The 15769-nt window shown below is 41.1% G+C and overlaps 1 pseudogene; it reads left to right on the forward strand.

Moving 5' to 3' along the window:
- Positions 1-6278: 6278 nt before the first annotated feature.
- On the forward strand, positions 6279-6943 carry LOC104990079 (annotated as a pseudogene).
- Positions 6944-15769: the final 8826 nt, after the last annotated feature.

Here is a 15769-nt window from a genome sequence, read left to right on the forward strand (position 1 = left end):
TATACTAGACTATCAATAAACATGAATTTATTATGGACTTGACTGTGTTCTCACAAAATTAATATGTTGAAGATCTAACCTAATGTGACTGTATCTAGAGACAGGATATTTAAGGAGGTAATTAAGTTAAGTGAGTCATATGGGTGGGGCCCTAGTCTAATGTGATTAGTGTCCATATAAGTGCAGAGATGAAGAACTTTCTCTTTTCATGCACTCACAGAGAGAAAAGGCCATGTGAGGACATGGAAAAACTGCAAGTTTTTGCAGACTTGTCTGCAAGTGGAGGAATTTCACAAGTTACCAACCCCGATGGCAGCTTGATTGTGGACATCCAGCCTCCCAAACTGTGAGGAAATACATTTCTGTTATTTAAGCCCCCTGACTGTGGTATATTGTTAAGGCAGCCTGGCTGACTAGTACAGAGTTGAACTGGGGAGACATGAGGTGTTGTCTCTAGAAGCCACTGCCATGAAAGGTCACTATCAGTTCCTCTAGGGTAACTGGTGATGCAGATCATCTCAAAGTTTGTGTGACAAAAACAGAGCAGCAGGAAAATGAATCTTTGGCTGTGGTCTAGATCCTGATATTAATGATTTGTTCTTCAATGAGCATCTAAGAACATTCAGGAATTGTAAACAAATGTACTCACATTTGTTACAAATTGTAAACAAATGCTGTTCTTGAGTTGCTAAGTCAGGTCCAACTCTTTGCTACTGTATGGACTGCAACATGCCAGGCTTCTCTGTCCATCACTCTCTCCCTGAGTTTCCTCAAATTCATGTCCACTGAGTCAGTGATGCCATCCAACCACTTCATCCTCTTTCACCCCCTTCTCCTCTGGCCCTCAGTTTTTCCCAGCATCAGGGTCTTTTCTAATGAGTCATCTCTTCGCATCAGGTGGCCAAAGCATTGGAGCTTCAGCTTCAGCATCAGTCCTTCCAATGAATATTCAGGGTTGATTTCTTTTAGGATAGACTGGTTTGATCTCCTTGCAGTCCAAGTCTTCTCCACTTCCACAGTATGAAAGTGTCAGTTCTTTGGCATTCAGCCTTCTTTATGGTCCAGCTGTCACATCCATACTTGACTACTGGAAAAACCATAGCTTTGACTATATGGACCTTTGTCGGCACAGTGAGGTCTCTGCTTTTTAAAACATGGTCTAGGTCTGACATAGCTATTCTTCCAAGGAGCAAGAGTCTTTTAATTTCTCTGTAAGAAGGGCTTTTAAAATTTCTTCTGTGATAATGCTTTTCCTATAAAAACTCCTGGGATGTGATGATGACCCAAGGAAAGTTGACATTATTAGAGGAAAGAGCAAAAGGATTGCTGGGAATCTGAGAATGTGTTTATATGTGTCAGGACTCATAGTGTTTTATAGGCTCATGAATCAAGCCTGTGGCATCCCGATTTTGATTTAAGATTATCCACTGGGGAGCAGATTTTGTTTTGAACTTTGCTTAAACCTTCCTGAGCAAAGAGATCCCTCAGATATGCTCTGTGAGTTTCCCTACATGGCAGCACAGGACACTTGGGGGTTGGATGTTCCACATAATTTACTGTGTGCTTCGACTGGACACACATCACTGCTCTCTGCACAGCACAGCAGCATTTAGATAGGTGCTGCTGGCAATCTGGCCTTCTGTTCTCTGTTTGGTTGCTGCTCCATATTCATTCGGAGAATCAAGATAGAAAATCAGAGAATTATGATGAAAAAAAAAAAAAAAGAATAAGCTGTGTCACAAACAGTCAATCTTCAAATCAAAAGTTAATGGGAAGTTTCAAAGCTGAGTCTTACTTTTGCAGTGGCCGTAAGTTTTTAACTTCTGCTGTGTATTTCATTTCATCTATTTGGTAAAATTGTACATGTGTGTTTGTGATGGAGCTCTCCTTTACAATGATGTTGGTGAGGTAACTCTATTATGAGAATAATACTTATTTAGATTTGCATGATGTATAATTTTGAGTGCTTTCCCATCTTCTATTTGAATTGATTTACACATTGGTAATCAATGGCACCCCACTCCAGTACTCTTGCCTGGAAAATCCCATGGATGAAGGAGCCTGGTAGGCTGCAGTCCACGGGGTCCCGAAGAGTTGGACACGACTGAGTGACTTCACTTTCACTTTTCACTTTCATGCATTGGAGAAGGAAATGGCAACCCACTCCAGTGTTCTTGCCTGGAGAATCCCAGGGACGGGGGAGCCTGGTGAGCTGCTGTCTATGGGGTCGCACAGAGTCGGACACGACTGAAGCGACTTAGCAGCAGCAGCAGCAATCAGGTTTCAAGTCAATACAAGATAAAGAATTGTTTTATATCATTCATCGTCTAGTGCTACACAGCCTGGCACTCTCCATATTTATTCACCAATGGTTTATTCAATAATTATTGTAGAGTTTAGAGAAATAAAAGTTCTGGGCATGTTTCTGATAGAAGACCAAACATATTCCAAATATACGTTTTTATAAACATCTGAACTGAAAGGAACTGAGATAATTAAGAAAGCGCATGGTTCATACTGGTTCTTTTGTTTTATGATTGTGTTAACCGTTTAATTTTGCTTTAAAATTTGTCTTTGGTTGAGTTTCATCTCTCTTAAAGTGACTGAATATCATGTAACACAGGGGTGTTTGATCTCTTGTCAATTAGAAATTCTCAGTAAATTAGAACCTTTATAATTACTTCATGTGATATATAATTGGGAAGTTTGGACAAAAATTATTAGCATTAAATACTTTTTGCAGTTTACATTTAAGCTAAATTGAAAACTGTTTTCTTAGATAGAATTGTTCAGAGGACACCATCATCATAACTTAGCTCATCCTTAAAAGTGCAAAATATCTTATTTTTCCAAAATTTTACATATTATCTGTGAAAGGAAAAGTATGGGAAAAAATAGAAGAGTATACTATGAATTAGCTTTATATTTACTGTTAAAATAATTTTCTGTATTTTAATGCTTGTAACTGACTCTGAAAATGGAAAATTAAACAACTGTGTTGGTTTATTTTATCATCCATTAAATATATTTTGTTGCCCGGAATTTGGTTTAATGCTAGTGGGAAGAAAAGCTACCACGAGCTAATTAAATTCTATATATAAATACATTAAAAATATGATTAATGTCATTAGTAGGAACATATCTATGATGTTATAGCAATTTATGAGCTCTTCTGTCATCTGTACTTCCTGATTCCATTAACAGTTCCTACCTGTATTACAAAAATATTTGAAGAGAGGAGGGAAAAAAATCAGTGATTGCTGCTCAGCTACACTTCAGTTACCTTCCTGCTCAGTTGTACTTCAAGCTCAATGAGACGATCAAAGAAGCTTAAAATAGCGTAGTTTGGGTAGAAGGCAACCTTAAGGGTTTGTGGATCTCAAACCAGCACGAAGGAAGAGCAGGGCGAGATTGCGTCTGTCAGGCAGTGGCCACCAGGTGGCAGTACACCTCAAGGAATCGAGGGAAGACTGCTCTACTGGAGCAGAGCTGCCAGAAGTCTAACTGAGCACTATCTGCTTTAAGCCAGAGACAGAAATGAAGATCGGAAAGTGTTCAAATATGTCAAATCTTGCAGAAAACCTTGGAAAGACAGTCTCTTGCCAGTTGCAGACGCTTGATTGCTGAGACTGAATCTTGGATGTTTCTAAATGGACCACTGATGAGATTTGTGGATCTCCTGAAGGTTGCTGCAGCCCTCTGTGTGCTTCAGGTTCCTTGTGGGGCTCTGTGGGTCATCAGCTTCCTTTCTTCCTAATCCGCGCTCTCTCCTGAGGTGATCCCATTGACTCTGTGTGTTTCAATCTCATCTAAACCCCTGATGGTTATCCCTGGATCTCAGTGATGAGTCTGCTGGCCACTCGGACACCCAGCTTTTATACTAGGTCTCACAGCTCAGTTCAGTTCAGTCGCTCAGTAGTGTCCAACTCTTTGTGACCCCATGAATCGCACCACGCCAGGCCTCCCTGTCCATCACCAACTCCCGGAGTTCACTCAAACTCATGTCCATCGAGTCAGTGTTGCCATCCAGCCATCTCATCCTCTGTCATCCCCTTCTCCTCCTGCCCCCAATCCCACCCAGCATAGGGTCTTTTCCAATGAGTCAACTCTTTGCATGAGGTGGCCAAAGTATTGGAGTTTCAGCTTTAGCATCAGTCCTTCCAATGAACACCCAGGCCTCATCTCCTTTAGGATGGACTGGTTGGATCTCCTTACAGTCCAAGGGACTCTCAAGAGTCTTCTCCAACACCACAGTTCAAAAGCATCAGTTCTCTGGTGCTCAGCTTTCTTCACAGTCCAACTCTCACATCCATACATGACTACTGGAAAAACCATAGCCTTGACTAGATGGACCGTTGTTAGCAAAGTAATGTCTCTGCTTTTTAATATGCTGTCTAGGTTGGTCATAACTTTCCTTCCAAGGAGTAAGCATCTTTTAATTTCATGGCTGCAGTCACCATCTGCAGTGATTTTGGAGCCCCCAAAATAAAGTCTGACACTGTTTCCACTATTTGCCCATCTATTTGCCATGAAGTGATTGGACCAGTTGCCATGATCTTAGTTTTCTGAATGCTGAGCTTTAAGCCAACTTTTTCACTCTCCTCTTTCACTTTCATCAAGAGGCTTTTTAGTTCCTCTTTACTTTCTGCATATCTGAGGTTATTGATATTTCTCCCGGCAATCTTCATTCCAGCCTGTGCTTCTACCAGCCCAGCGTTTCTCATGATGTACTCTGCATAGAAGTTAAATAAGCAGGGTGACAATATACAGCCTTGACGTACTCCTTTTCCTATTTGGAATCAGTCTGTTGTCCAGTGTCCAGTTCTAACTGTTGCTTCCTGAGCTGCATATAGGTTTCTCAAGAGGCAGGTCAGGTGCTCTGGTATTCCCATCTCTTTCAGAATTTTCCACAGTTTATTGTGATCCACAGTCAAAGGCTTTGGCATAGTCAATAAAGCAGAAATTGGTGTTTTTCTGGAACTCTCTTGCTTTTTCCATGATCCAGCAGATGTTGGTAATTTGATCTCTGGTTCCTCTGCCTTTTCTAAAACCAGCTTGAACATCTGGAATTTTACGGTTCACGTATTGCTGAAGCCTGGCTTGGAGAATTTTGAGCATTACTTTACTAGCGTGTGAGATGAGTGCATGTCTCATAGACATTTTTAATTCCATCTTAATTCCAACTTAACTTTAATACCTGGATCTCTGCAACATTCTCCTTTTACAGTGTTTGCCAGTTTACCATCTAAACCGTCCTGAAACCCAGAAATCTGGGATCATTTTAAAACTCCTCTCTCTTCCTCACTCTTGATACCCATTCAGTCTTAGAGTCTGTTGATTTTCTTTATGTCCAAATGTTTCGTTAATCTGTTCACTTTTACTGTGCCTTCACCCTGGCCCTTGATCCTGTGCAGAACTTCAAATATAATCTCTGTGAATGCATTTTTGCTCCCTTCCTATCTGTTCTCTGCAGCCTGAGTGACCTCCACTTTTTCTCTTCCCCTTGTCTCTGCCCCTCTCCACTCAGTCTCTGGGAGCCCATCACACCAATTCTCTTTCAATTCTTTGTTCTTCCGAGCTTCAAAGCCTTGGGCCATGGCATTACCACTGTTTGGAATGCCATTCCTCGCTTCCTCTTCTAACTAGCATTTTATCTTTCCAACCTCACCTCAAACATCACTTGCTAAGGAGACCTTCCCTAACCCAGCAGACAAGGTCAGACCTTCCTCTTGGATCATTTGCTGCCTCCCCCGTGTTGTCTGTGTCACACTTGTAATAGCTTGTTCACTAGTTCCTGCTAGACTATCAATTCCTTGAGGAAAGAGACCATGCCTGTCATATCCATCACTGTATCTTCTGTGCCTTGCACAGTGCCTGGTAGAGAGATATCTTTTGATTCACATTTGTAAGATGGATGACCTCATGAGAATTAATGAGCTAACAGACATAATATAATTCTTTTTATGGTGGCCATTTTGGTGGAGTATTTTGGGTATGTAGGGATGGAGTGGGCATGCTTTAAGAATTTACCGTGAAGGGTGGATGTGAGGCATGGTTAGAAAACTCAAACTATGTTTCTCCTGGAGTGATCTTCCTACAGTGTTCTAGGAAGTCTCACTAGCTCCTGATGCTGGAGTTGGGGGGTAGAAACAGAGGGAAGACATTCTTGAGAGTAACTGTATGGTTGGCTCACAATTTTATCTTACTGGGCTTAAGTTGGTTGTTAAGAATAGTAATATGATGCTTCTCTGGTAAGTGGCCTGAGGTGACCTCTAAAAATGATTCACTATTCACTTAACCCAGAAAACCCCACAAAATCATACAAATCAATAGGTTCTTCATGTTCACATTAAAAACACTCATGAAACTGCCCAGGCCATTAAGGATGTGCCTATAAAAAGCCACAAAGCATCTGAAGGATTTGCTCAAATTCGTAACTCAATGGACATGCATTTGAGCAGACTTGAGGAGATAGTGGAGGACAGAGGAGCCTGTTGAAGTCCATGGGGTCACAAGAGAGTCAGATATGATTTAGTGACTGAACAATGACAACATCTGAAGGATGTCACCTTTCATTCCATCCTTACAATGGTGAAGTTGGAAGGTGTGCTCAGGCCAAACACTGGCATTGGAGGCAGGGTTAGTGGTACAAAAAGAATGCTGAATTTTACTGCACATGCTCAAAAATGCAGAGAGTAATGCTGGACCTAGAGGCTTAGATGTAGATTCTTTGGTCATTGAGCACATCCAGGTGGACAAAGCCCCTAAGATGCAGCCCAGGACTAACAGAGCTCATGGTTGGATCAACCCGTACATGAGCTGTCCCTGCCACATGGAGATGATCCTTACTGAAAAAGAGCAGGTTGTTCCTAAACCGGAAGAGGTTGCACAGAAGAAAAAGATATCCCAGAAGAAGCGGAAGAGACAAAAACTTTTGGCCTAGAAATAAATGCCACAAAAAGTGCAAATCAAATTAAAAAATATAGTAATATGAAGTAAAAAAAAAAAAAAAAATAGAAATATGATAAAGAAAGGCCCTTTGGCCCTTATCCTGCAAGAATTTAGGGCTGGAACATACTTTATGTGCACAACCTGGAGTAGCACCTTCTAATAGAACTGTCTCTGATAGTGGAAATAATTTATATATGCATATCCACTATGGTAGTCATTACGCATATGTGACTTTTGAACTCTCGAAATATAGTAAATGCTAATTATAAACTGAATTTTTTATCCTGTTTGATTTAAATTAATTTATATTTAAATTTAAACTACAACTCATCATATTTAAATTTAAGTATGGCTGATGTCGGCTGTGCTGGACTGAATTAGGTAGGTCGAGAGTACCTGGGTTGTGCTGAGACTGAAGATGGCCAAGTGCACTGAATGTTTTGCATTGGACCACCTTGCATTACAAAGAAGCTGGCATGCTTTTATTTATACTGGTGCTCCCTTTCTAATAAGCATGTGAAATCAAATATTTCCAGAGAAAAAGTAAGTTACAGATATTTTCTCAATAGGAAAATGTAAGGGGCTGTTTTATAAGCCTGAATTCCTCTCATTCTTAGAGTGTGCTGTCATCTTATAATTCAATGTAATGGCTGTCATTTCCTATCAGATAAAAAGAGATGCCTCAAACCTACTCCAAAAGTCACTGTCACAGAGTACTAGGATTGGGATATCATCCTGCCTTCTGGGATACCAAATAGTAAGCCCTCGGAACAAAGCAGCAGCTGTGTGGCTTCTGGAATCCCAGTGTGTCCCGTTAGTGTTGATAAAAATAACCCCTTGATGATTTTATGGCATATTTTGTGACATCAAAGAACCCTACAAAATTGAATTCATGCTTCCAACACTTGTTCAAATTCACTCAGTTGTTAGAACAGTATTAATCTTTCTCATGCAGACAGTACGTGAAAAGTACATAACCTTTTCTCATGTATGTGCAAGAAGTACAAGCCTGTGTTTATGTGGTACGCCAGGGTAAGTGGACAGGCTGTGCATGATTGGAGGCAGCTGGCCCCAGTGGCTTTGAAGAATTCAGGCTCTGCCCACCTCTGCTAAGAGCTGAGGAAACTGCTGACTCAGCACAGCTATGAGGCTTTTGTCTCACTGGAATTGGGAAGCTCTGGTGACTTGGTGTTCACCAGGTCTAGGACTGCTACTGCTAAGTCACTTCAGTCGTGTCCGACTCTGCGTGACCCCATAGATGGCAGCTCACCAGGCTCCGCCATCCCTGGGATTCTCCAGGCAAGAACACTGGAGTGGGTTGCCATTTCCTTCTCCAATGCATGAAAGTGAAAAGTGAAAGTGAAGTTGCTCAGCTGTGTCCGACTCTTCGTGACCCCATGGACTGCAGCCCACCAGGCTCCTCCATCCATGGGATTTTCCAGGCTAGAGTACTGGAGTGGGGTGCCATTGCCTTCTCCGTGGTCTAGGACAGTGCTTCATAAAATTTAATGTGTATGTGAGTCACCTGGATATCTTGTTAAAGTGCAAATTTTGATTCAGTAGATGGGCAACTGGGCCTGAGATCCTGCATTTCTAATAAGCTCCGAAGAAATGCTAATATTGCTGGTCCACTGACTGTATTTTAAGTTGTTAGGTGCACAGATTTGATTTACAGTTTGGTCAGTTTTGCATTGAAAAGTCTTTCTCCATCACTACAAAGCTTATTCTTACTTTCTACCAGCCCTGATATTATACTATCAGACCAGATAAAAGTGGATGAAAACCTTGACACAAGCTCTTTCTGGGGCTAGAAAAATAGCTGGTGGTCATGTGTTTGCATTGTCAGTGGAAAACTGTAACAGGTTAGCGTACAGCTCAGAAGCAGGCAAGCACGGGATTCATTAGCTTGATAGTTCTAAGTCAATCTACTTTTAAGCCCAAATAAATGAATTTTAAAAACAAGGTGGAGTAACTGTAGGAATAACTCTGGACTAGGTAGAGATTGGGAGACCTATGTCCTGGGTCTAATTCTCCTCTGACTGATTAATTCAGTATAGGGAAGACATGAGATTTCTTTGAGCCTCAAATTTCATCTTTCAAGCATGATCCATGCTGACTATGGAGATGCAAACTTTTACTTTTCTCCCTCACACAGGTATTTGTAATGTCACACATGTGTGTGATGAGCTGCCAGCTGCTTAGTAGCAGCCAGCTGGGCTGTGATGAGAGGAGAGTGACTACTTTGTAGGAAAAAGAATCAATTTAAAAAATAACGGTAACACTAGGTTTGTGCTTCAGGTTTTGTAGCTTCACTCATTTCAATTCCAATCTGTTAATTCCACAGGTATAAGGGCAGTTGGCCAGGTACAGAGTGGGTAGTGTACAAATGCTTGGTGATAGTGATAATGATGGTGGAGAGTATTCTGTGACTGTAGCCTGGAGTTGGGCACATAGTAGGTGCACAGTATGGAGAAGGAAATGGCAACCCACTGCAGTATGCTTGCCTGGAGAATCCCATGGACAGAGGAACCTGGCGGGCCACAGTCCATGGGGTTGCAAGAGTCAGACACGACTTGGCGACTAAACCACCACCGCCACCAGCTGCACAGCAAACAGTACTCAGTGGAAAGAATGGGTCAGAGGAATGGTGACTGTGGAGTCCCCGAAGAGTCTTTTTCTGAGATGAGCTCCGTCAGCAGAGAAGTTGCATCATCTCTGTCTGTGATCTTATAACATTCATACAGCAACACGCTCATCTTCCAGGCTTTCTCTTCTTCACCTCTCAGCACTTGTTAAATGTACAAAAACGCTCCTTTGAGTTTTATGTGCTGATGAGAAAGGTCTGTGTTCTTACAACCGCATTCATGTGACAGACGAGCCTTGCTTTTTCCAGAATGTCAGGCTTTTCTTTGGTTCTCAGTAGGATCAGTGAAATTAGGACCTTAAACTGTAACTTTCTAGTTAATATTAATCTTGTTATTGCTTATACTGTAAACAAACCAGAGAAAAATCCAGATTCAGCCATACATTTGCACAGATAAATGTGAACATTTGAGTCAGTGCACACTTGTGGACATTTTAACAAAGAGAAGTGGGAACAGAGGTAATCAATGAGGCATTAAGTGTGAACTGTCCAGTCTCCATAATCTCAGATTTAAAAATACATTATAGGTATTCCCATGAGAAATTTCACTGTCCGGTTTTCTCTCTCTTCCCAACCCTCTCCCTTTAAATAATAGTAGGTGATTATTTTGGTAATTGATGTAAGTAAAATTAATTGAAACATTTTTTGTTTTAGCAGCTAAAGTAATGCTGCATTTCATCTTTTCTATTTGTCTCTACATTGATGAAACCTTGTTATAATTGCATTAGGATGCTCTAGATTTGAAGTAGCCATTAGATTCTAGTCAATACTTATCAGTCTCTGATAAATCTCTCAGATAATACAAAGCCAATTAATCCTAGCCTGATTAGCTTTTGACAAAATTTTCTTTTAAAGATAACACAGTTCAAATTTATGTAGCTCCTTCCCTAAAGGAATTCAGACTGATCCTCCTTTTCTTATGAAATAATTTAATTGCATTATCATTTCTTAAAACCCATTCCTTCACTTGCCTTCCCTAGATCAGTTTACAGCTATGTGTCAACTAGGGCAACTGAATCAGAAACACCATCCCTTCCCGCTAAGTCACCTAAGTAGAAACACGGAAGGAATTCTTTCTAATTCCTTTCCCTTAAGTCCCATATTAAGTTCATTTGCTCAAACCTCAAACATTGCTCTCAAAAATCTCCCTTTCCCCTCTATTTCTTCATTCACTGCCTTAAGTCTTCCTAATTTTTCTCCTGGTTCACGGTTGACCTCCAATCAGGCACCCCTCCCCACTTTCTCATCCCTTCAGCTCAATGTCCATACTGTGACAAGAGTAAATGTAAAACACATGTGGGATGATGCCCCTAATGGCAGGGTCCCTTATGGGCCCTCAGGTCCATGCTTGTGGACACATAGATCCTTTCTCCACTGGCTCTTTCTAGCCTTGTCAGTCTCCGTTTGATATCCCTCCAGTTTGTCCCTTTGCTTGTATCCCAGGTTCTAATTGCTTTGGGCAGATTTATCAAATGCAATGTGTTCCTTTATTTGTCGTGCATTTTCATCTTGTTCTTTCTGCTTTACTTTGTTTTTTTTTCTTAATCTACATGTCATCCTCCTAATGACTCCTCAAGATCCATTTCACAGGTCACCTTCTTCCTGGGACTTTATATCACTCCCTCCCTTTCCATCTTTCTCAGCGTAATTAATTCCTTTTTATCTGTATTCCCAAGGGATCATGTCCATAGTTCTATTACAGCACTTATCATGGAACTAAATTTATGAATGTATGTGTCTGCTTTCTTTAGGAGTTTAAAATCTCTGAGGGTGAAGATCTGTTTTATTCATTTTTGTATCTCCTGTTCTTGGCACTTAATAAAATTTTCTATAGTTGTGTGTTGAATTGGATGTGTCAAACCTTGTTGGTTTTTTTTTTCCTCCTCTTTAAAATGTGAGGCAGAAACTGTCACCTCTGCATTACTGAAGGGAAAATTCTTTCCCCAAAGCCACAAGCAGCTTAGGTAGTGGCCTTGGGAGGAGTTGACTGTGGGTGGTAAGTGGTGCTGAGAAATTGACCTTGGTGCTAAGGCTAGTGGCCGCTCTGTCTCCTCTTCTGAGGTTATCTGTGTTGTCTCCCATCCTATTTGCCTATGAGCTTCTTGAGGGCAAGAATCATGCCTCTTTTATGTTTGTGTCCCCAGATCCTAGCGGCAATGGTTTTCCATTGTTGCTGTAACAAATCACCACAAACTTGGTAGCTTAAAACAGCACAAATTTATTATCTTATAGTTCTAGAGACCAGAAGTCTGAAATTAAGCTAACTAGGCTACAGTCAGGTGTTGGCAGGGTTGAGTTCCTTTTGGGACGCATAAGGGAAGACTCCATATTCTTCTCTTTTCCAGATTCCAGAGGCTTCCCACATTCCTTGGCTTGTGGTTTCCTTCCATCTTCAAAGCCAGCAGGGGCTGGATGAGTCTTTTTTACATTGCATCACTCTGACACACTCTCTTCTGCCTCTCTTCCCCATTTGTAAGAATCCTTGTGATTAAATTGGACCTACCCAGATAATTCAGGATAATCTTTCCATCTCCAGGTCAGCTGATTCACAAACTCAATTCCATCTGCAATCTAAATTCTGCTTTGACATTTAACCAAACATATTCATAGGTTCTGGAAATTAGGACCTGGGCATATTTTTGCTGTGTGTATGTGTATCCATGTGGCATTATTCTGCCCACCACACTAGCATAGCGTCTGACTTATGTTAGGAGATAAATTTGCAGAATGAATGGACAGGGTCTCTTGTGAATGTGAGTGGCTTTAAGTCTCAGGGCTGTTAGAACAACTGCGGAAGCAGTGGTGATTGGGAGATGGTGAGGAAGAAATTCCCTGGTAAGAATGGAGGGCTTCAGCTGTAGAGCGTCATGGTTGATTTCACTGTTGGGGGCCAGTATGGCAGACTGACTGTAAGGTGACCCCCAGAAAATCCAACCTCCTGGTGTTGACAGATTTGTTCCATGTTCCACTTTTTACTTTATGTAGGACCCATGACTTGCTTCTAAGCAATAGAACCTGGCAAGATGATGAGATATCACTCTCATGATTAGGTTATTTATATGGTAAAGGTGATTGTCATTCCTGTAATTATCTTACATTATATGACTTTGGTCTTAGTAGATTGGGTCTGGGGACTTTTCTTGTGGCCCTGATGAAGTAAATAGCCATGTTGGAGAAGTCCATATGGCAGGTAGCCTCCAGGACCTGAGGGTGACCTCCTGCCAATATCTAGTTAAAAGCCAGGGCCCTTGGTAGTATAGTCAAGAGGAAATGAACCTGTGAACAGCTTGAATTAATTTGGACACAGATTCTTTCTCAGTTGAGATTCCAGATGGGAATGCAGCCCAGCCAACACCTTAATTTCAGCCTGTAAACCTGGCCCTCAAACCCAGTTAAGCTGTGCTGACTCCTGAGCTACAGAAACTTTGAAATAATAGGGACTGTGTTTTAAGCTGCTAAATTTGTTTTAATTTGTAAACAGAACAAGAAAACCCTTGCAGGCCATTTGGGAATCACGTGAGAGATGGAGATGGATCTTTTCTGCCCATGCTTGTGGGGAAAAGAGCCCCTGACTGTAGATTTACCTCCACTTTACAACTGAATGAAGATGAGAAAGAACAAGTTGTTACTCATTACTCTTTATCCAGTGGTCAGTAAGAAATACAGGAAGAGAGTCTGTTATTCTGACTTATGCTGAGCTTCCTCCCAGCCCTTCCAGAGGCCATGACTTGGAACTGGAGTTCATAGCAGGGGACTTTGCTTCATGTACCCTCATAACAGTATTCTGAAAGAAGATTTTTGGGCTTTTATTTTCTTTCAGACAGAATCACAGAGAGAGGTAACACTTATCTAAAATCATGGGAAAGATTCAGGTTGATATCTGGGCATGAATGAGTAACACTCATTAAGCTTAGTGGTTAAGTTCTTAAAAGTTGTACATACTGAATGTACTGTTTAACATCCCTGTCCTGTAGCTATAAAGCTCAGTCAAAACTTACCTTGGACTTAAAACAAAAAAACTTCTTTGAAGAGGCTATTTTAAATTAATCAATGGCATTTGATGAATTTAAATGACCAATTTTTATATATGTATATTACTTTAATATCTCCTCCCTATCACTCACTCTCCTCATCTCATAATGGGATTATTGAGTGCGAAAAGATTAAGTGAACTGTTCCACCTGCTTACACAGCTAATTCTCACTAGAATCCATTTTCCAAGCTTAGAGTTTCATATTGTTTTCACATATAAACTTTAGAATCAGAATTTATGAAATGTGGTAACAGTCTTATAGCTAAGTCCATATTCCTGCTTTAAAAAGAACCAGATATGCCTAAAACATTCCAGATATGTAATGATCTTTCTTTACAAAAAATTCCAGTGTAGGTGATAGGATTCTTTGGTGCCTCAGCTTTAATTTCAGTTGATATCTGCTGGCACTTTGAGTAATAATTATATTTATCTTTCTTGGTTAGATATTGATTATGGTCAGAAGTTTGGTGCCATTTTTCACAGATCTATGGACTCTTATTTTGGACTAAGGGACCAAGGACAAGCGGGTTTGGAGTCACATCATATTTGCCTTGGGTTGGGGCACCAAATATGGATTTGGAGCAGAGCTAAAAGGGGGGCATTTGTGGGTTGAGCATCAGGACAGGTTTGATATGGGCTTCCTCTGTTCTCTGGTGGCTCAGATGGTAAAGAATCTGCCTGCAATGTGAAAGACTCGAGTTTGATCCCTGGAACAGGAAGATCCCCTGGAAAAGGAAATGGCAACCCACTCCAGTATTCTTGCCTGGAGAATTCCATGGACAGAGGAGCCTGGTGGGCTACAGTCCATGGGGTCGCAGAGTTGGACTAAATGTCCAACTTTCATTTTCTTCTGTGAGAGCATGAAGTGTGGTACATGGATTAAGAGCTACTAGGTTTCTTGATGCTGGCTTGGAAGGGGATGAGGTTCTGGGATAACCTCCTTCCAGATCTAAACAGGGCATCACAGAGTGTTAGAACTGGAAGGCGCTTTGGAGTTTATCTTGTTCAATCTGACATTAATGGACTCAGGCTTAGAAAGATGACTTGCCCAAGAACATATAACAAATCGGTTCAGGCTTAGCACTTGGAACCTCCTAAGAGTCATAACTTTTATTTGTTTTTATTTTATACCTTTACTACTCCTATGTTTCTAATCCACCCCACTCAGTTATCGACACAACACATACACATATGCACACGCATGCACACATACACACATCTTTTCCTACCAAATTACTGGAGTCAGTGGTGGTGCTGATAGTCAAGGTCCAAATACACAAAAATGTTTTGAATGCTTCTCATGGAAGTAGCATGATAAAGTAGAGAGATACCTGAATTTGGAGTTAGAAGACCAGGACTTGCGTTCAGGGTCTCACAAACCCATAAATGTAGGGGAAGCAGCTTTTTTGAGTCTTGGTTTTTTCATCTGTAAAATGCAGATAGAGAGTTAAAGGTGAGAACAGTGGATGAATGGCTTGGGGGATTCTCAGAGTGGGGCTAGGACAGTGGGGTCCAGTGATAATATTGCTGAGAGTTTGGTTACCTTGAGAGCTGCCTTGAGAGAGCTTTGTATACTCCAGTGCTACACAAACGTGTAATATTACTTCCATGTACTGGACACTATGGTGGATATAGGACAAATGTTGCTTGAGATATAGCCCTTACCTCCAGTAAAGTTATACTAAAGTTAGAACCTTAGGATAAAAGAGGGCAGCATATGCTGAATGACCAGTGAAGAGTGAGGGTAAATACTTAGAAGTGAGATGATTATGAAAGAGGGGAATTGAGGGAGACTATCAGGAGTTATGACTTGGGCTGGGTCATGAAGGAAAGTAGTAGACTGGAGGGGGCCATTTTAGCAGGTAGAACATATTGAGCCAACACATGGAAAAGCTCAAGGAGTGGTGAATATACAGAAGAGGAAATGTGTAGAATAATATTTACAACAGTAGGATTAGGCCGTGGTGAATATTTACATCTAAGCCTTCTTTTTGTTATGCAGGCAATAGGGAGCCATGGGTGACTCTGGAGCAGGATTAACTTGTCCAGAGTGTTGGTTTAGGAATGTCCCTTTTGCAGGGGTGTACACTGGTTAATGGTAGAGGGCGTTGGCAGAGAACTGCTTATGCTTTTCTCTGCCT

This window comes from Bison bison, unplaced genomic scaffold, assembly GCF_000754665.1.
Source record: "Bison bison bison isolate TAMUID 2011002044 unplaced genomic scaffold, Bison_UMD1.0 scf7180017864168, whole genome shotgun sequence".
Taxonomy (NCBI): domain Eukaryota; kingdom Metazoa; phylum Chordata; class Mammalia; order Artiodactyla; family Bovidae; genus Bison; species Bison bison.